Here is an 18,093-nt window from a genome sequence, read left to right on the forward strand (position 1 = left end):
ATACTTCTCTACACATCTTTCCCCATTTATTTTAAGAGAAATAATGGATATATTAAATATTAATTATCTTGCCATACCATTACATCTTTTTTCTATAAACGCAATTTGCCCCACCCCAACATACATACACATTAAAACAAACCTGAATTCTTCTGTCTTTCCCGAATATTTTTGAGGAGTACAAGTCAGATTAACTTTTATTACACATACAACAGACCCACAGCATTTGTAGCTGTAATTCTTTTCTAAATTAAGGCCAAGCACGGTGGCTCACACCTGTAATCCCAATGCTTTGGGACGCCGAGGTGGGAGGATTGATTGAGCCCAGGAGTTCAAGACTAGCTGGGCAACATAGCAAGACCCTGTCTCTACACAAAATAAAAAATTAGCTAGGTATAGTTGCACATGGCTATAGTCCTAGCTATTTGGGAGGCTGAGGTGGGAGAATCCCTTGAACTGAGGAAGTCAAGGATGTAGTGAGCTGTGATGACACCACTGCACTCCAGCTTGGGCGACAGAGTAAGACCATGTCTCAAAAAAATAAAAATTGAAAAAAATTAAATAAATTAAGCATTTAGTTTAGGAGGAAATCAAGAGAGCACTAAAGAATTTCCTACCTTGTATTAAAATTGTTTCCCATAGGTTTATCTCAAGTATTTTGTAGATGAAAATTGGTTAGGTGCATACAGAATAATTCTTGAGGGATTTGGTTCTATAGACACACTTAATGTCAACACTTTTTAAAATCCTTTACCTCAATTTCACCTATAAAAAAGTTTTGCTGGTCACAGTGGCTTGTGCCTGTAATCCTAGCACTTTGGGAGACTAAGGCAGGAAGACTGCTTGAAGCCAGGAGTTTAAGACCAGCCTGGGCAACAAAGTGAGACCCCCATCTCTATAAAAATAATAAAAATAAATAACAATAATTAGCCGGGTGTGGTGGCATGCACCTGTGGTCTCAGCTACTTGGGAGGCTGAGGCAGGAGGACTGCTTGAGCCCAGGAGTTTGAGACTACAGTGAGCTATGATTGCTCTATTGCACTTCAGCCTGGGTGACAGAGACAGACCCCATCTTTAATTAAAAAAAAAAAAAATTAAAAACTGCAAAAAGAGTGAAGAAGGGCACATATTTCTTAAAGAATGCTTCAGAAGAACAAAATGTGCCCCAAAACATGAAATAGCTCCTGATAATATCAGTTTTTAGTTGACCACTATGAAGGACATCTTCTAAACAATAACAAAACAAACCTGGCAGTCCAATAACTACAGGAAAGATCAAGACTTCCCCATTTTGGAACATCTTTGCTTCAGGTTTTTACTATTTGTAGTAATACAGGAACAATATGCCATAGGGACAAGAGTTGAACAGGTGTCATCCCTTACCCTATTTTACCTATTGGTAATTAAGCCTAACAGTTTATTGTCTGTACATCTTTTTTGTATGTTCCCATACAAAACAATCTTTGGAATTTAGCTTCACTTTATGACACTATGGTGATTATTGTTCCTAACAGAGAGTCTAACCTAAGAATATAGCCCAATACGTGAAAAAGCTAACTGAACAGTAAACAATGACATTAATCTCACTGTAAAAAAACATGAGATTCTTAGCAAATGGCAGCAAAAGAACTGTGGATACATTAACAAGGCATTAAAAAAAAAATTTAAAGTTTCTGGCCGGGTGTGGTGGCTCACACCTGTAATCCCAGCACTTTGGGAGGCCAAGGCGGGTGGAACACGAGGTGAGGAGATCGAGACCATCCTGGCCAACGTGGTGAAACCCCGTCTCTACTAAAATACAAAAAAAAAATTAGCCGGGTGCGGTGGCACACGCCTGTAGTCCCAGCTACTCGGGAGGCTGAGGAAGGGGAATCGCTTGAACCCGGGAGGTGGAGGTTGCAGAAAGCCGAGATGGCGCCACTGCACTCCAGCCTGGCGACAGAGCAAGACTCCGTCTCAAAAAAAAAAAAAAAAAAATCTAAGTTTCCATGCTTTGACCTAAAAAAAAGTCACATAGGTTTCTTTTTCTTTAATTCACATTTCTTTTTTAAAAAACTGGTTAATGTGTAGATTTTTATTCAAATTCATTTGGACTGCACATGAATATTAAAAAGTTATAACATGAAGACTATTCATTAGACTATCATAGGCAAAGCAAGTGATTCACAGAATAAGTGCAATTTATCGACCCTGATCATTACCTTTACTACCGACCACTATTTAACATCACTTTTTTAATGTACTGTTTACTTGTTTACTGTCTTTGTTTATTGTCCTGTCTTCTCCCACTGGAATATAAGTTACGTAAGGGCAAAAACTTTCTCTTATTTTCCACTGTATGGCCAGGGTCTAGCACTTGGTAGAGGATCAGCATAAATTTGCTGAATGAGATGGGTGAATACCTTCCGCCTTTCGCCTCCCCCACTTCCCTCTCTCCATACACATGTTAACCAATCTTTAAGGCCAGGGTCAAATTCTATTATCTCTATGAAGATTACCCCCCTGAGCCCTCTTTCTCTTTTGTACCTGAATTTGGCACTTGCCAGCTGTCTGGTAATTATCTTTGCATATGTATGTATCTCCCTTAAAATTCTTATAATCCTGTTCTCCATAACATGGGCCAGTGTCCCCAACTTTTGGAATCCATCTCAGCACATGTAAACAGCATACTGCTAACAAATGTTTTGCTTGATTCCTATCAGTAGTTAATCCAGAAATTCAGTTAATAATTTCAGTTTATAATGTATCCCTCCCTTTCAAATAACTCAAAATAGGCCATGATATTACAGCGAATCCCTCTTTTTATTTCTGACAATTTTAAATTTTACATTCTCATATAAGTAATGCTCATAATTTACCGTATCAATCACTATCCCTCAAGATTATGTTTTTTTTTTTTTGATACACTGTCTTGCACTGTTGCCCAAGCTGGAGCGCAGCAGTGCCATCATAGCTCACTGCAGCCTTGACCTCCCAGGCTCAAGAGATCCTCCCACTTCAGCCTCCAAAGTAGCCGGCACCACAGCTGCGTACTACTACCATACCTAGCTAATTTTTTGATTTTCTGTGGAAACAAGGTCTTTGTTGCCAGGGCTGTTCTCAACACCTGCCTTAGCTTAAAGGCTTGCTCAAGTGATCCTCCTGCCTTAGCCTCTTAAAGTGCTAGGATTATAGGAATGAGCCACCACGCCGGGCCTACATTTTTTAATGTAATAAAAAAATCCTGTGACTTTGTGGCAATACCTATAATGATGTTTCTAACCCCAATCAAGAAGGGCGTGAAGTTTCATTCCTCTCTCTTGTTGCTGAGGTATCAGAGGGCATTTTCCCACTTATTCCTCTTTCCTTTCATGGCAAGATGTATTCTGTTCCCTTCCTTACTGATCATACTCCTGGCAAGCTTTTATTATTTCTTTGTACCTGTCCAAGGTAATCTGTCTTACATCCTTCTTTTGAGCCACTGTTTCCTCCAGTTATTTATTTGATTAAAATTCTAACTCCCTGTCTCAATCCATTTGTGTAGAAGAACCAGCTCTTCTTAAAGCCTGAGCCTGCTTCTTTAAATTCGGCCAACCTTTATGAACCTCTCTTCACACAGCCAACCCTTGATCATCAAGGATAATGAAATGCATACAAATAACAGATTGTCTACAACACAAGAAAATCAGAAAAAAAAAATTGACATCTGGCTTTGGAATTTATCATATGTAGCTTTGGGCAAGACTTATTTTCCTAATTATGTTTTTGTTTAAGCCAACATTCGGATTTTCTTTTATGATGGTGAATATCTCAGTTTTAAATGATCAGTAAATTTCTTTTAAAGCCAATCAAGCATCAACTATGGTTTTTCCTGTGAAATCTTTTTAACTAGTTTCTTTCATCTGTTGAAATCTGTCATAAAATCTGTTTTATTTCCTCTAAGTTATCTCCTTATTTTCTTGGGATTCTGATCCAAATTAGTTCACCCTATATTAATTTACTTCTTCAAATTAAAGTACCTTTTGCTTGAGAACTTAATGCATTTTAAAAACACTGAATGTCCAGTGAAATTTTTAGTTCAGGTAACACGAAGTAGAAAATTATTTTTGTCTAGGAAAACTTGGGAGTTCTAGGATAAATTATTACACTGGTAATTCTAGCAAATTATATTTAGTAGAATTTTTAGGATTAGCTGAAAATTGAAAAAATTTAATACTGGATAGCTATATAAGTCTGCTTCATCAATATATTAATCCCATATGCTAAAAACTGTATGAAATTAAATTCCCAGTCCAGGCATTTACAGAAAATAGCATCAAAACACACTAACACATAAATCCTGCCTCTTATTCTGATCCCTACCTAAACTCTGCAACCTTCTCACACCTACTCTTCCCCCCTCCCATCTCAGCCTCACTTCCACTCTCAACTGTCCCACAAATAATTTTTAAACGTGTAGGAAAAAGGAAAAGAACTGGGGTAACAGTGTCTCCTCTTTTACTGCCTTCTCAGTTACTGCCATTAAGCTTTTGGCCCAAAGACTCCAACCCCCAATTTTACATGTCTATTTTTATTTTATAGGTACACACTTACAATCACCAAACTGAACGAAAGGATAGGGCATTCTAAATTGAAAAAGGAGCAAAACTGGATAATTCTGCAGTTCTGTTCCTAGCCCCCTCCATAATCATGCACTATGATCATTTGGCACTATAATCAAGCCAAATGAGATATTGTACTTTGAGTTGCTGATATAGCAGAGGTTAATACTAAAAAAGAAAAAAAAAATTAATTACCACAGTTTACATTTTTTATCTGAATGTACATTTATAGTACTTGAACCGAGTTATTTTCAATACACTATTCACACTAACAAAATTCAAAATAAATTCATTTCTAATTTTTCCCCCATGTAGAATTTTGATAAGTGCAAAAATTATTTTACCTAAAATCCAACTCTTGGGCTGGTGTTATTTAGCCTATATTTTTACATAAGACTGTAAATGTTAGCCAAATTAAAAAAAAAATTTAATGCAACTTTCCACATTGTCTTCAAACTCAGTAAATTCCACAATTTTAAAAAACAAAAACCTTTCACCGTGCCTACTCACATTTTTACTAAAATCCCTACACAAAGCCATACATTCTGCTTTTCATTTTACTTCTCCAAGCTGCTGCCTTCACCAAATAGACTCCACGAGCCTCCCAAGTGGTATCCACCAATATATGTGATACTCAAGGAAAAGTAGGTATTAAAGAGTGAATTAATTCAATTGGTACGAAATCTTTTCTTTTAAAATTTTACCTTAACTTTAAAAAGCCCTTTTCTTGATGGAGGTGAAACAGCATAAATCCTTTGAGGAAACGGTTATCCTTTACGTGGACTCTCCATCAGCCCCATAAGGTGAGTGGCATAAAGAGGCATTTTTCTGACAGTCTCAGTTCCCCAAACACTAGTCCTAAACTTTTGCATGGATGGTAAATTTCACACACACACACACACACACACACACACACACACAGAGGCGGAAAAGAAAGAAGAGAAAGAAACATACCTGGTTTATTTTCTAAACAGGTTTGATAGGTTTGGTTCACTTGAAAGAGCAGAGTATTTACTTATAATCTTTTAAAACAGAAGTGGCAGCCAGAGCGCTGGGTAAATAAAAACTTCAGAGAGCTTTAAAACCCTGCATCTTAACTCACTTCCCTTTGGTTCAAGGGGACGGCACAGCAAACCCCACGGCAAATGAGATTATGCAACAGGTTTTTTTCCTCCCCACCTTATTCATCACAGGCTGGTTAGAGGTGTGCTTTCTCCAATCTGAGACACCCACGACTTCAAAACGCCAAGAATCCTTGCAGTTGATGTTTCCTAAACTTCTTTAGGATTTTGCAGTATCCATTCATTTTCAGATCTACTTGCATTTTCTCTGGTTCATTATTGGTATTCTTTAGGAAATAAACCCAGCATCTGAAAATATTTCCCTCTGTGGTGTTTCATTACATGAAACTACACGTGATACACAGACCCTGGGCTTTTTTATTTCTCACGTTTTGCAGCTAGTGTAAATAAAGAAGTCACTAGGCGTCGGGCCCCCCAACGCCAAGACCCGAGCCCCTGTCCGAAAATTGAGGGCTTTTTTGGTTGGTTGGTTGAAGAAAGCAGCACGGTCACCACCCAGGTGGCCTCGCTGCTTACACCAAAGGCGAACTGGGGATAATGGGAACAGTCAGGCCAGGGCCCCACTTGGCAGGCGTGTTGTGTAACAGTCGCGCCTGGAAGTGAGCAGCTTCGCCCGCAAAGGTGCCGCGTCCCGCGGCGGCCGCTCCTCTCGGCGGGGCCCGGTCCAAGCGCCGCGCAGCGGCCGGGAGCGCACCCACTGCGACCCCGCGCCCGGCCGCACGCCCCCTTCCCGCTCCGGCCAGCCTCCGGCCAGGCCTACACCCCCGCTTCAAACGCTCCTGCGGCCCCCGGCCGCGGTCGCCCCCACGCCGCCTCCCGAAAGGGTGGCCGGTACGCCCGGGAAGGCAGAGACGGCGGGGCTGGAGCGCGGCGCCCGGCACCGGGAGTCGGGGCGCGCTGCGGAGCGTCCATGCGGCCGGGCGGGAGGGCGCCCCGGGCCCCGCACCCTCCCGCCCGCACACCCCGCGCGGCCCGCCAAGGCCACTTACTTTTGGGGCCGCCGACCTCCCAATTCCCTCAGAGGGAAACGAAAGTTGTCACGGCGTCTCCCCTCGGGCCCCCCTCGCCTCCCGGACTTGCGAGGCGCCGCCGCGGAGCCGAGAGGGCGGCTGCGCTCCCGCTCGCGTCCCGTCCCGTCGCTCTCCTCCTCCTCTTCTTTTCACTATATTATCTTCTCCTTCTCTGAGGGGTGGGTGGGGGCGGGAGGCTTGGGAAGAGAGGAGACGCTCGCAACTTTTCTTCACTCTTTCTCTTCCACCCTCCCCCCCATCAGCCTTCAAAAAAAATGTCGAAAGAGATGAAGAACTTAGGGAGGTAAAGGTGGGGGGCCGCGTTGTGAAAGGGGGGGTTGGGGGGAGGGAGAGGTGGTAATAATCGTTTAAAAACTGATTAAAGCCCCCCAAACACTGATACATAGAAAGAGGGGGAAAGGCGGGGGGGTGGGGTGGGGGGTTGGGGGAAAGAGAAAGAGTCGCTGGTCAGGAAACTTCAAGCGCGGATGAGGTCATTGGTTTAAAAATAAAGAGATGGCGTCACTTGAAACCAATCCCAGTGAATGAACTCAGCGGAGCCCCGGGGAAAGGAGGAGACAGGCGAGGGCAGGGCGGTGGGCGCCGGGCGGGGCCGCGCGCCCGCCCATCCCGCGGCCGCCCGAGCCCGGAGCGCGGCTCCGCGCCTCGTTCCGGCCGCTCGGGGAGGGGTCAGGTCATGTTCCCTTCCAGAGTCCGGCGACTCTGAGGCAGGTTCCGCGGGCGCCGCTGGGAGGAGCCGGAGCTGCCGGAGGAGGCGGCCCCGCGGCCTCCTCCCCCTCCTCTCCCTCCTCCTCCTCCTCCTCCTCCTTCCGCGCCCGCGCGCCCGCCCCCTACCCCCGGGCTCGCGGCCCCGACCCCCGGGCCGGGGTGTCTGCCTCCAGTGCTGCGCCCCAACAGGTATCGGAGGGTTTTCTCCTCACCCAGACGCAGAACCTTTCCCTCCTCCTTGAGCTGTTTCCAGCTGCCTCACCAACGTCAAAAAACGCAAACACTGATTTGAGAGAATTACACTCGCTCTGTAAAAAGTCTGGCGAATGCAAAAGGCAAGGCTCTGCCATCTCTCAGGAGAGAAGTTACAGGTACTTCAAGAAAAATTACACTACTGTTGTCAGGCATTCAGCTATCTATATGTTTATGGTTGAAAGCCCCCACATAAATGTTCCTACATTACTTTACTTTGCTTATATTTACAAATACAAGGATAAGCAGCCTACATTTTCTTTAAAAATGTTTTCTACAGGAGGCAGCGCAGAAACATCTTTAAATAAGACCAGGGGTTAACCGCCTCTTGAGAGGTACAAAACCCTTGTTGATTTAACTCCACATACCTCGTGCATTTTATTATTTGAATTCATTAAAATGTCTGTTTTGAGATGACATTACGCACTTTGGAAAACGAGAGACCTGAGGTGGTGACAAACCAGGACTTGGAATCACTGAATGGGACAATCGGAGCTTTATTCCAATGTTCTTTGAGCATTTGAGCATGAAGCTGCTTCTACTGAGAAGTACTCACGTGGATATCACATAACAAAGATGTGATTAATGACGGAAAAGCACCCTGCGAGTGGACTGCTCCATGAGCCAGAATTTATGTGTAGGAATAATCTAACTCTTCAAATATTCCATTTACAATGTGCCGGATTGGGACACTAGACCCTAAAGGCACTGTTTGCTGTGGGCTATCCATGTGCACCCTGCCTAAAGCACGTTTTTCCACTAGCAAAAGAACTGATAAGCAGGTTTGGGTGGGTTCGAAAGATAATACACCCCTGTTACTACTTTTCTGCCTTTAAGTCCTGCAACTAAAGGCATTCCTTATGATTGGTAATCATTGAAGGTTAGTGTTGCGGGGTACGGCCCTGGGAACTTCTGGCCCATCTTTTATAGGAGGGGGAAAAAAGCCCATTTGAAGATGGGAGGCACCCTAGCACCTCTGGCAGTAGTAGGGAAAGCCTGAAGGCCACAGATGGAGAAGCAACTTTGAGCCTGTGCCTCTGGCCTCTTGAAGACTTCTGCTAGGGGAAGCAAATCTCTCCCACTGCTCCCTGTCCTCTAGTGGCCAGGAGGTGTTACTGCAGCTTCCTTGGGATTATTTGTGCTCTACCAGGAAACCCCTAAAAATCTAACTGTAGACCTTTGTTGGAGGTGTTGGGATTTTTAGGAAGGAAGAAGAAGATAGTCCTTTTACTAGTGGTACAGAGCATGGATCTTGCCTGGAGGAAAGATTCATGAGAATTAATGGTATCCCCTTTGCATGCCAAAGTTCCAGTAACCTTGCTTTAACTGACATGGCTTGAAACGTTTCTCCCCTTTCCTCAGTTACACAATTAAGTTTGTGTAATGTATGATGTGGTGCCATCATAGCTATCATAGAAGTCTCTCAGGGTATTTCATCTATTTCTGGAAACAAGACGTATATTAAAGCTCATTAAAAATGAAATCAATGATTGAGTGATGTACAATATTGGTTAAAAGAGTCAGGGGGCCGGGCGTGGTGGCTTAAGCCTATAATCCCAGCACTTTGGGAGGCCCGAGGCGGGTGGATCATGAGGTCAAGAGATCGAGACCATCCTGGCCAACATGGTGAAACCCCGTCTCTACTAAAAATACAAAAATTAGCCAGGTGTGGTGGTGGGCGCCTGTAGTCCCAGCTACTCAGGAGGCTGAGGCAGAAGAATCACTTGAACCCGGGAGGCGGAGGTTGCAATGAGCCGAGATCGCACCACTGCACTCCAGACTCCAGCCTGGCAACAGAGTGAGACTCCATCTCAAAAAACAAACAAACAAACAAACAAAAAAAAACAAAAAAACATCAGGGGAGAAAAGGAGCAATGTAGGCTGGGATTATCAGGGAAGGCACCTTATAAAGAGTTTTGACCTTATCCTTGAAGGACAGTTCAGATTTAGTTTGCAGTGAAGAAGCCAGTGGAGGGCTTCTGGAGGGCAAATGGCAATGAGCCAAGACATGGAGGTGGAATGAATGAGTAAGGTGTATTCAAGTGACAGAAGAGTAAACCTAGTAGCAGTAGAAATCGGTATTTAGCAATTAGGTATGAGGTTAAATTTAAGAGATACAGAGGCACATTGTGGAGGTACTTGAATGTTAGAATAAATAGATTGTTACCTGCCCAGCAGGTGAAGGGGAAACCACTAAACAAGTTTACTTCACCGAAGAGTACATTTCTTTCTTTTACTAAGAAAGGTTTTCTACATACTAACAATAAATATGTGGAAACAGAAATTAAAAACAGAACCATTTTACAATTGCTCCAAAGAACTTGAAATATTTACATACAAATCTAACAAAACATGTACAACATCTGTGTGATGAAAATTATAAAATGCTGAGGAAAGAAATTAAAGAAGACAAATAATTGGAATGGCATACTATATTCATGGATTGGAAGAATCAATAAAGATGTCATTTCTTCCCAAATTGATCTATAGATTTAACATAATTTTCATCAATATCCCAGCAAGGTTTTTTGTAGTCATAAGCAATCTTAAACTAAAACAGTGTCCAACACATCTAGAGGACTAAGTGAGTGCTAGACTCCCCCAGGACAGAGGAAGAGCACATACACTTAGGGCACCAGCAAGGCAGGGAGTCCAAGGTTTACAATCAGATAATCTAGAAAGAAGCTATTTTTGCTTCAGTTCATGTAAGTGTGTGGTTTAGTACTGTTTTTTAGTTAGAGTTAAATATGGGGAAGGAGCACCAAAATTGCTAGTTAGAATTAAATATGGGGGAGAAGCACCATAATCCTTAGTGTTTAGACCCTCTTAAGGTCTTACTTAATCCATCCCTGGCTGAAGTTTATTCATTGACAAAGAGTGATTGAGTGCCTACTACCCTTATGTGCCAGGCACTGCACCTAGCTCTGGGAATATGGTTATAAATAAGATTACCTATCTCTCATGAAACTAACATTCAAGTGGAGAGAGAAGACAATAAGCCAATAAACAAAAACCACGGCCTGGACTGTGGCAAGATGGACTACACAGGGAAAAAAACTGGGTGAGGTGATAGTGAGTGACTTGGGGTAGGGGTGAAGGTGGTGGGGGAAGTTCAAATGAAGAGGGGACATTTGAACTGAGACCTTAAGGATGGCAACAGGGGAAGTGGTCGGGGTAGAGAAAATAGGTCACTCTAAGACCCTTCAGCAGAAACAGAGTGACTTGTAGAGAGTTGGTGTGTTCCCAGAGCCAAAAGAAGCCAGTGGGGCACAAAAGTATAAAACAAGGGTGGGCAGGAGCCAGATTATGTAGTACCTTATAGTGTATGGAGTTCAGATTCTATTCTGAAAGATTTAAGCAGTTAGTACATGATCTGATTTATGAAGAGGATATTTGCAATTAAGTAAGCATAAAAGGTTGGGTTTTACAGAGTTGGGTTTTTTTTCAAGCAGATAAAAGCCTGTTTTGTTTGAATGGTCTATGTAATTACTGAGGCCACTATGTATAGACAAGAAAGGAGGAGCTTTATTTCTCGGTCTCTTCCTCCTTGGACAACATCTTGATGATCTCCTCCTTCTTGGCCTGGAGGCACTCGTCATGAAGTTTGCACACTTCCTTAGTCTTAGGCCAGTGGGCCTCAGCCTGGTCCACCAGGAGCTTCTTGCGGGACTTGTCTACCTTCACAGCTTGCGGACAATTCCATGAGAATACGCTTGTTTTTGAACACAATCCCTTTCACCTTCTGGTACAGAGTGTAATACATGTGGCAATCAGTCTTCTTAGATTCACAGTATCTTCTAAGAAGCTGGCACAGAATCCTCATTCTCCTTATCCAGGTTACCTTCCCTGGCCTTTGGGCATTGGCTGTACCTTCTTGCTTACCTATGCCCAGGTGCCTGCCCTTCCGATGGTCCAAGGTTTTCTGGCATCAAGGAGCCTGGGAATGGACAGGCACAGGCTTGCAGATGATCAGCCCATGTTTGATCAGCTTCTGGATTTGCTGATGGGAGTTAACGTTGGTCTCTGGGAGCCAACCAGACCTTCTTTTTGCCACAGCAAAAGACACTAGAGGAAAACTTCCTCTGAAGCCTGAGCATACGCATGGCTTCAGCTGCAGCAGCAAAAACAGTTTTAATATTCTCTATTTTTTAGGTAATATAGCAGCTCCCTTTTCCAATAGGAAGAGAGAGTTTTTGACAATTTTGTTAATCTCCAAGGATCCTTTGAATGTTCCTAAGTCAAATGTTCTTAGCCTAGGATTTGTGGATTCCTAGAGAGTATATAGATGGGCTCCAGAGGGTCTAAGAGCCCCCTAAAATTTTGTGTATATATGCTTATACATGTTTTTCTGTGAGTGGGTCCCTAGCTTTCAACAGATTTTCTTTTCTTTTCCTTTTTAATGAGATGAGGTCTCCTACTGCCAAGGCTTGAGTACATAATCATGGCTCACTGCAGTCTCAACCTCCAGGGCTCAAGTAATCCTCCTGCCTCAGCCTCCCAAGTAACTAGGACTACAGGTGCAAACCACTATGCCTGGCTAATTTTTAAAACTTTTGGCCGGGTGCGGTAGCTCATGCCTGTAATCCCAGTGCTTTGGGAGGCCAAGGCGGGCGGATCATGAGGTCAGGAGATCAAGACCATCCTGGCTAACACGGTGAAACCCCGTCTCTACTAAAAATACAAAAAATTAGCCGGGTGTGGTGGCGGGTGCCTGTAGTCTCAGCTACTCGGGAGGCTGAGGCAGGAGGATGGCGTAAACCCGGGAGCTTGCAGTGAGCTGAGATCGCACCACTGCACTCCAGTCTGGGCGACAGAGCGAGACCCTGTCTCAAAAAAATAAAAAATAAATAAATAAAACTTTTTTTCTGTAGAGATGGGGTCTTGCTTTGTTGCCCAGGCTGGTTTTGAACTCCTGGGTTCAAACCATCCTCCTGCTTCAGCCTCCCAAAGTGCTGGGGTTACAGGCATGAACCACCATGCACAGCTGCAACAAACTTTCAAAGGATTTTATCACACACACAAAAAAAGTGAATAAGACCTACTTCACATTAAAGTCTTGGCTATACTTCTGGGATAGTAGCTGCTACTGTTATCTTAGGGTTCATGACACTGAACAAATTACAGTTCTAGAAAGAAGCAAGTTCTGCCTCAGAGATGACACTATGTTGGAGGAGGGCAATATTTACAGCAAAGTAGGAAGGAACTTCTTGGAAGAAAAATGTTAACCTGCGTGTTGTGAGAACTAGAAGATACCTAGGAAATTACCTGGTACCATCTCACATTACATGGAAGAAAATGAAGGTCCAGAGAGGTTAAACGACTTGCCCAAAGTTGTATAGCTAGTTAGGGACTAAAAAGGAATTCCAAACAGGTCACCAACACTCAGCACAGCACTCTGTGCTCCCCATGGAAAGGTATACAAAGAAACTGGACTATTGAGCTTTAAAGTTTAATAGGAAATATGTGTTAAATTTTATTCAACTCAATTACACAAGTGCATGCTCATTCCTAAGGAACTGGAAGGAAAGAGGGAAGTAAAGGAGTTCAAAAATGTGTAAGTTCTCAGTCCTGAAGGAGATGAAAAACATGAATGTTAAGATGTACAATCAAAACAAAGTAAATAGCAGTAACACTTTTTTTTTTTTTTTTTTTTTTTTTTTTTTGAGACAGAGTCTCGCTCTGTCACCCAGGCTGGAGTGCAGTGGCGCGATCTCAGCTCACTGAAACCTCCGTCTCACAGGTTCAAGCGATTCTCCTGCCTCAGCCTCCTGAGTAGCTGGGATTACAGGCACGCACCACCACACCTGGGTAATTTTTGTATTTTTAGTAGAGACGGGGTTTCACCATTTTGGCCAGTCTGACACCTGAGGTCAGGGGTTCGAGACCAGCCCGGCCAACACTCTATATTATCAGTCTATATCTGATCTTTCTGCAGCAGATTTGTTAAACAGACTCAATAAGTTATAAAAACTAGACAATTTTTCACTTATCAATTTGGCAGTTATTTTAAAAACCGGTAATCCCACAGTTGAGTTAACAATATGGAGAAACAGACTTTCTCATTAGCACTGGTGAGAATATAAACAGGTATAACTCTTCTGGAGGGCAGTTTGGCAATATGCTTATGAAAGTCTTTAAAAATGCATACCCAACAATTCTACTTTACGAATTTATCTTGGCCGGGTGCGGTGGCTCACACTTGTAATCCCAGCACTTTGGGAGGCCAAGGCAGGTGGATCACGAGGTCAGGAGTTCGAGACCAGCCTGGCCAACATGGTGAAACCCTCTCTCTACTAAAAATACAAAAATTAGCCGGGAGTGGTGGCAGATGCCTATAATCCCAGCTACTCGGGAGGCTGAGGCAGGAGAATTGCTTGAACCCGGGAGGCAGAGGTTGCAGTGAGCCCAGTGAACCAAGATGGCTCCCCTGCACTACAGCCTGGGTGACAGAGCTAGAGCTAGACTCTGTCTCAAAAAAAAAAAAGAATTTATCTTAAGGAAATGATAGTACTATTTTCAAAGACATGACTGAGGATATTAATCATAATAATAAATAATAGCTAGCATTTATTGAATATTACCTCATTTAATTCTCATAACTATTAATCTTCTCAGTTTACAGTTAACTTGCCAGTGGGACACAGTGGCTCACACCTGTAATCCCAGCACTTTGGGAGGCTAAGGCAGGCAGATCACTTGGGCTCAGGAGTTCGAGAACAGCCTGGGCAACATAGCCAGGCCTCGTCTCTACAAAAAAACTTTAAAAAAATTAGCCAGGTGTGGCTGGGCATGGTGGCTCACACCTGTAATCCCAGCACTTTGGGAGGCCGAGGAGGGTAGATCACCTGAGGTTGGGGGTTTGAGACCAGCCTGGGAGAAACCCTGTCTCCACTAAAAAAATACAAAAAATTAACCAGGCATGGTGGCGCATGCCTGTAATCCCAGCTACTCGGGAGACTGAGGCAGGAGAATTGCTTGAACTCGGGAGGCAGAGGTTGCAGTGAGCCGAGATCGTACCATTGCACTCCAGCCTGGGCAACAAAAGTGAAACTCTGTCTCAAAAAACAAACAAACAAAACAAAAAAAAATTAGCCAGTTGGGGAGGCACATGCTTGTAGTCCCAGCTATTCAGAGACTGAGGCAGGAGGATCACTTGAGCCCAGGAAGTCAAGGCTGCAGTGAGCTGTGATTGTGCCACTGCACTCCAGGCTGGGCAACACAGTGAAACCCTGTCTAAAATATCAAAGGATTTGGACTTTTTTCAAGGCAAGCAATGGAGGAGCCATTGAAAAATTTTTAAACAAGAAAGATCAGATTCACACTTTTCCATACAGAGAATGGTTAGGTGGGGCAGACGTAAAGCAAGACAGGAAACAACTGTACGAGTTAGAGAACCAAATGGAAAAGAGAAGACAGATACAAGATGATAAGCTAGAATGAAAAGGACCTTGCGACCAATTAGACATGAGCTATTAAGGGGAAAAGCAGTGTCAAGGGTAACTCCCAGGTTTCTGAGCAAATGAGTGGATGGTGGTGCTGCTTATTTTGGGAAGAGAAAAGGTAAGAAATTGAATTTTAAGCATGTCAAGTTCAAGGGGCCTATGGAACCTCAAGAGGAGTGAGTTATTGCATTTATCAATGTCCGAAGGTCAGAGGCAGTGTCTGGGTAAGAGACAAGGAGTTTGGATTCATTCACCATATTCAGTTGTAGACATGAATGGTGGATGTGACCACAGGGAAAGCGAGGCAAAAAAAAATGTTGGCAATCAAGGGAATTATGAGGTTTAAAGAAGCTCATAGGCTGGGTGTGGTGGCTCACGCCTATAATCCCAGCACTTTGGGATGCCAAGGCGGGTGGATCATCTGAGGTCAGGAGTTCGAGAACAGCCTGGCCAACATGGTGAAACCCTGTCTCTACTAAAAATACAAAAATTAGCTGGGCGTGGTGGCGCATGCCTGTAATCCCAGCTACTGAGGAAGCTGAGGCAGGAGAATCACTTGAACCCAGGAGGCGGAGGCTGCAATGAGCCAAGACTGCGCCATTGCACTCCAGCCTGGGCAAAAAGAGGAAAACTCCATCTAAAAAAAAAAAAAAAAAGCTCATAGGGAGACTGAGAAGGAGAAACTAGAGAAGTAGAAAGGAAAGCAGTGAAAATGGCTGTTACAGAAAGAGAGCCAAGAAAGTTTCAAGCAGGGCAAGAGTGTGTTTTTGGTGGGTTAATACCTCAGGCAAGTCCCCTAAGGTAAAGATGAAAATGTATTTCTTTGATTTAGCAATAAATTGACTGGGGAGAGAGTGGTTTTTGCTGAAGGCAGTCTTGCAAAGGCAAGATTGCAATGAGCCGAAGAAGGAGTAAGAAGGAATAAAATGGAAACTGTGAAATATAAACCACTGTTTCAAGAAGCTTGTTCAGAGAAGGAGAAAAGTCGGATAATCTTGTTAGAGGCAGATGTAGAATATTTAAACCCTACAAAAATCCTAATGACTTGCCAAGCAGTCTAAGGTTTTGTTTTGTTTTAATAAAACAATTCATAACAAATAGGGATTAGACAAATGAGAAATGAGAATTTCTTAGTTGCAATCTCAGGAGAGATTTTTACTACTTACAGCCCAAACTTTATTTTCAATATTAGATGGAACACACACTTACAGCTCTTGTCAGGGTATTTTGACAAGTCTTTTAATAAATGTGAAGTAAAATATGAATAATAATAGAATTGTCATTTCTAACCTCAGGTGTATTTATCTTTTAAAATGCTGAAAATTACTTTTATAATTAAAAAAATAGTGGTAGTAGGGAAAAAAGTAAATAAAAAGCTAAAAAGATTAGCAGTTGCTTATAATTTTTCTCAATTGTTGATTCACAACTCACCAAAAATTTAAATTTAAGTGGCAAATACCTATTTTTTTTTTTTTTTTTTTTTTTTTGAGTCTCACTCTGTCACCCAGGCTAGAGTGCAATGGGGCCATCTTGGTTCACTGCAACGTCCACCTGCCAGGCTCAAGCAATCCTCCTGCTTCAGCCTCCCAAGTAGCTAGAAGTACAGGAATGCGCCACCACCCCTGGCTACTTTTTGTATTTTTAGTAGAGACTGGGTTTCACCATGTTGCCCAGGCTGGTCCCGTACTCCTGGGCTCAAGTGATCTGCCCACCTCCGCCTGCTAAAGTGCTGGGATTACAGGTGTGAGCCACCATGCCTGGCCCCTGTCTAATTTTTATTCTGCCTCCACAATTATCCTAAGGATTATGTCCAACTCTCACAAACTTCAGAATGAAATTAAATCTAATTCAGTTTAGCAAGTAAAGGTCTTACAGCACCTTTACTAGAAAGTCTATGCAGAAAGGCCAGGTGTGATGGCACATGTGTGTAGGCCTACCTACTCAGGAGGCTGAGGTGGAAGGACCACTTGAGACCTGGAGTTCAAGACCAGGCTGGGCAACATAGTGAGACCTTGTCTCTACCAGAAAAAATTGTTTTTTTTTAATTAGCTAGGCATGGTGGCATGCACCTATAGACCCAACTACTGAGGAGGCTGAAGCAAGAGGATTGCTGGAGCCCAGGAGTTCCAGATTGCAGTGAGCTAAGATTGTGCCATAGCACTGTAGCCTGGGTGACAGAGAGAGACCCCATCTCCAAATAAATAAATAAATAAATAAATAATCTGTGCAGGAATTGAAAAATTAAAGAATGGTAATAAAGATGCTGTAAAAGCCAAAAAATTATGAACAATTTCTTTTTTTTTTTTTTTTTTTTTGAGATGGAGTCTCACTCAGTTGCCCAGGCTGGAGTGCAATGGTGTGATCTCAGCTCACTGCAACCTCTGCTTCCCGGGTTCAAGTAATTCTCCTGTCTCAGCCTCCCAAGTAGCTGGGATTACAGGCATGTGCCACCACACCGGCTAATTTTTGTATTTTTAGTAGAGACAGGGCTTCGCCATGTTGGCCAGGCTGGTCTCAAACTCCTGACCTCAGGCGATCTACCCAGCTCAGCCTCCCAAAGTGCTGGGATTACAGGCATGAGCCCCTGCACCCGGCCGTATGAACCATTTCTTTAGGTGAGTTTTGCTTCTTTTTATCTGACCCTGAAGAAAATAATTGGAATGAATACAGTAATTCCCTTCCCCTTCCCTTTTCCCTTTCTTTTCGACAGGGTCTCACTCTGTCACCCAGGCTGGAACACAGTGGCACCTTCATGGCTCACTGCAGCCTCAACCTTCTGGACTCAAGTGGTCCTCTTGCCCCCTGAGTAGCTGGGACTACAGGCATGTGCCACCATGCCCAGCTAATTTTTGTTTGTTTGTTTGTTTTGTAGAGACAGAGTCTTGCTTTGTTGCCCAGGCTGGTCTAGAACTCCTGGACTCAAGCAATCCTCCTGCCTCGGCCTCCCAAAGTGTTGAGATTACAGGCATGAACCACTGTGCTTGGCTTCCTTTTTTTC

At 43.4% G+C, this 18,093-nt stretch overlaps 1 protein-coding gene and 1 pseudogene across 8 annotated transcripts in view; both read right to left on the reverse strand.

The window, feature by feature from the left end:
* The window catches only part of DUSP16 (dual specificity phosphatase 16), an 88,310-nt gene extending 80,913 nt beyond the window's left edge, over positions 1-7,397 (reverse strand). The window contains exon 1 of one of the 8 annotated variants that reach the window (XM_520751.7): positions 6,652-7,397. The gene's annotated coding sequence lies outside the window, so the exon portion shown is untranslated. Of the gene's footprint in view, positions 1-5,284; positions 5,435-5,534; positions 5,994-6,651 lie in introns of those variants that run through there. The other 7 variants (XM_063785449.1, XM_063785453.1, XM_063785454.1 and 4 more) reach the window with 7 other exon arrangements.
* Positions 7,398-11,178: 3,781 nt separating this feature from the next.
* Positions 11,179-11,765, reverse strand: LOC100608163 (large ribosomal subunit protein eL19-like; annotated as a pseudogene).
* Positions 11,766-18,093: the final 6,328 nt, after the last annotated feature.

Source organism: Pan troglodytes, chromosome 10 (genome assembly GCF_028858775.2).
Source record: "Pan troglodytes isolate AG18354 chromosome 10, NHGRI_mPanTro3-v2.0_pri, whole genome shotgun sequence".
Lineage (NCBI taxonomy): Eukaryota > Metazoa > Chordata > Mammalia > Primates > Hominidae > Pan > Pan troglodytes.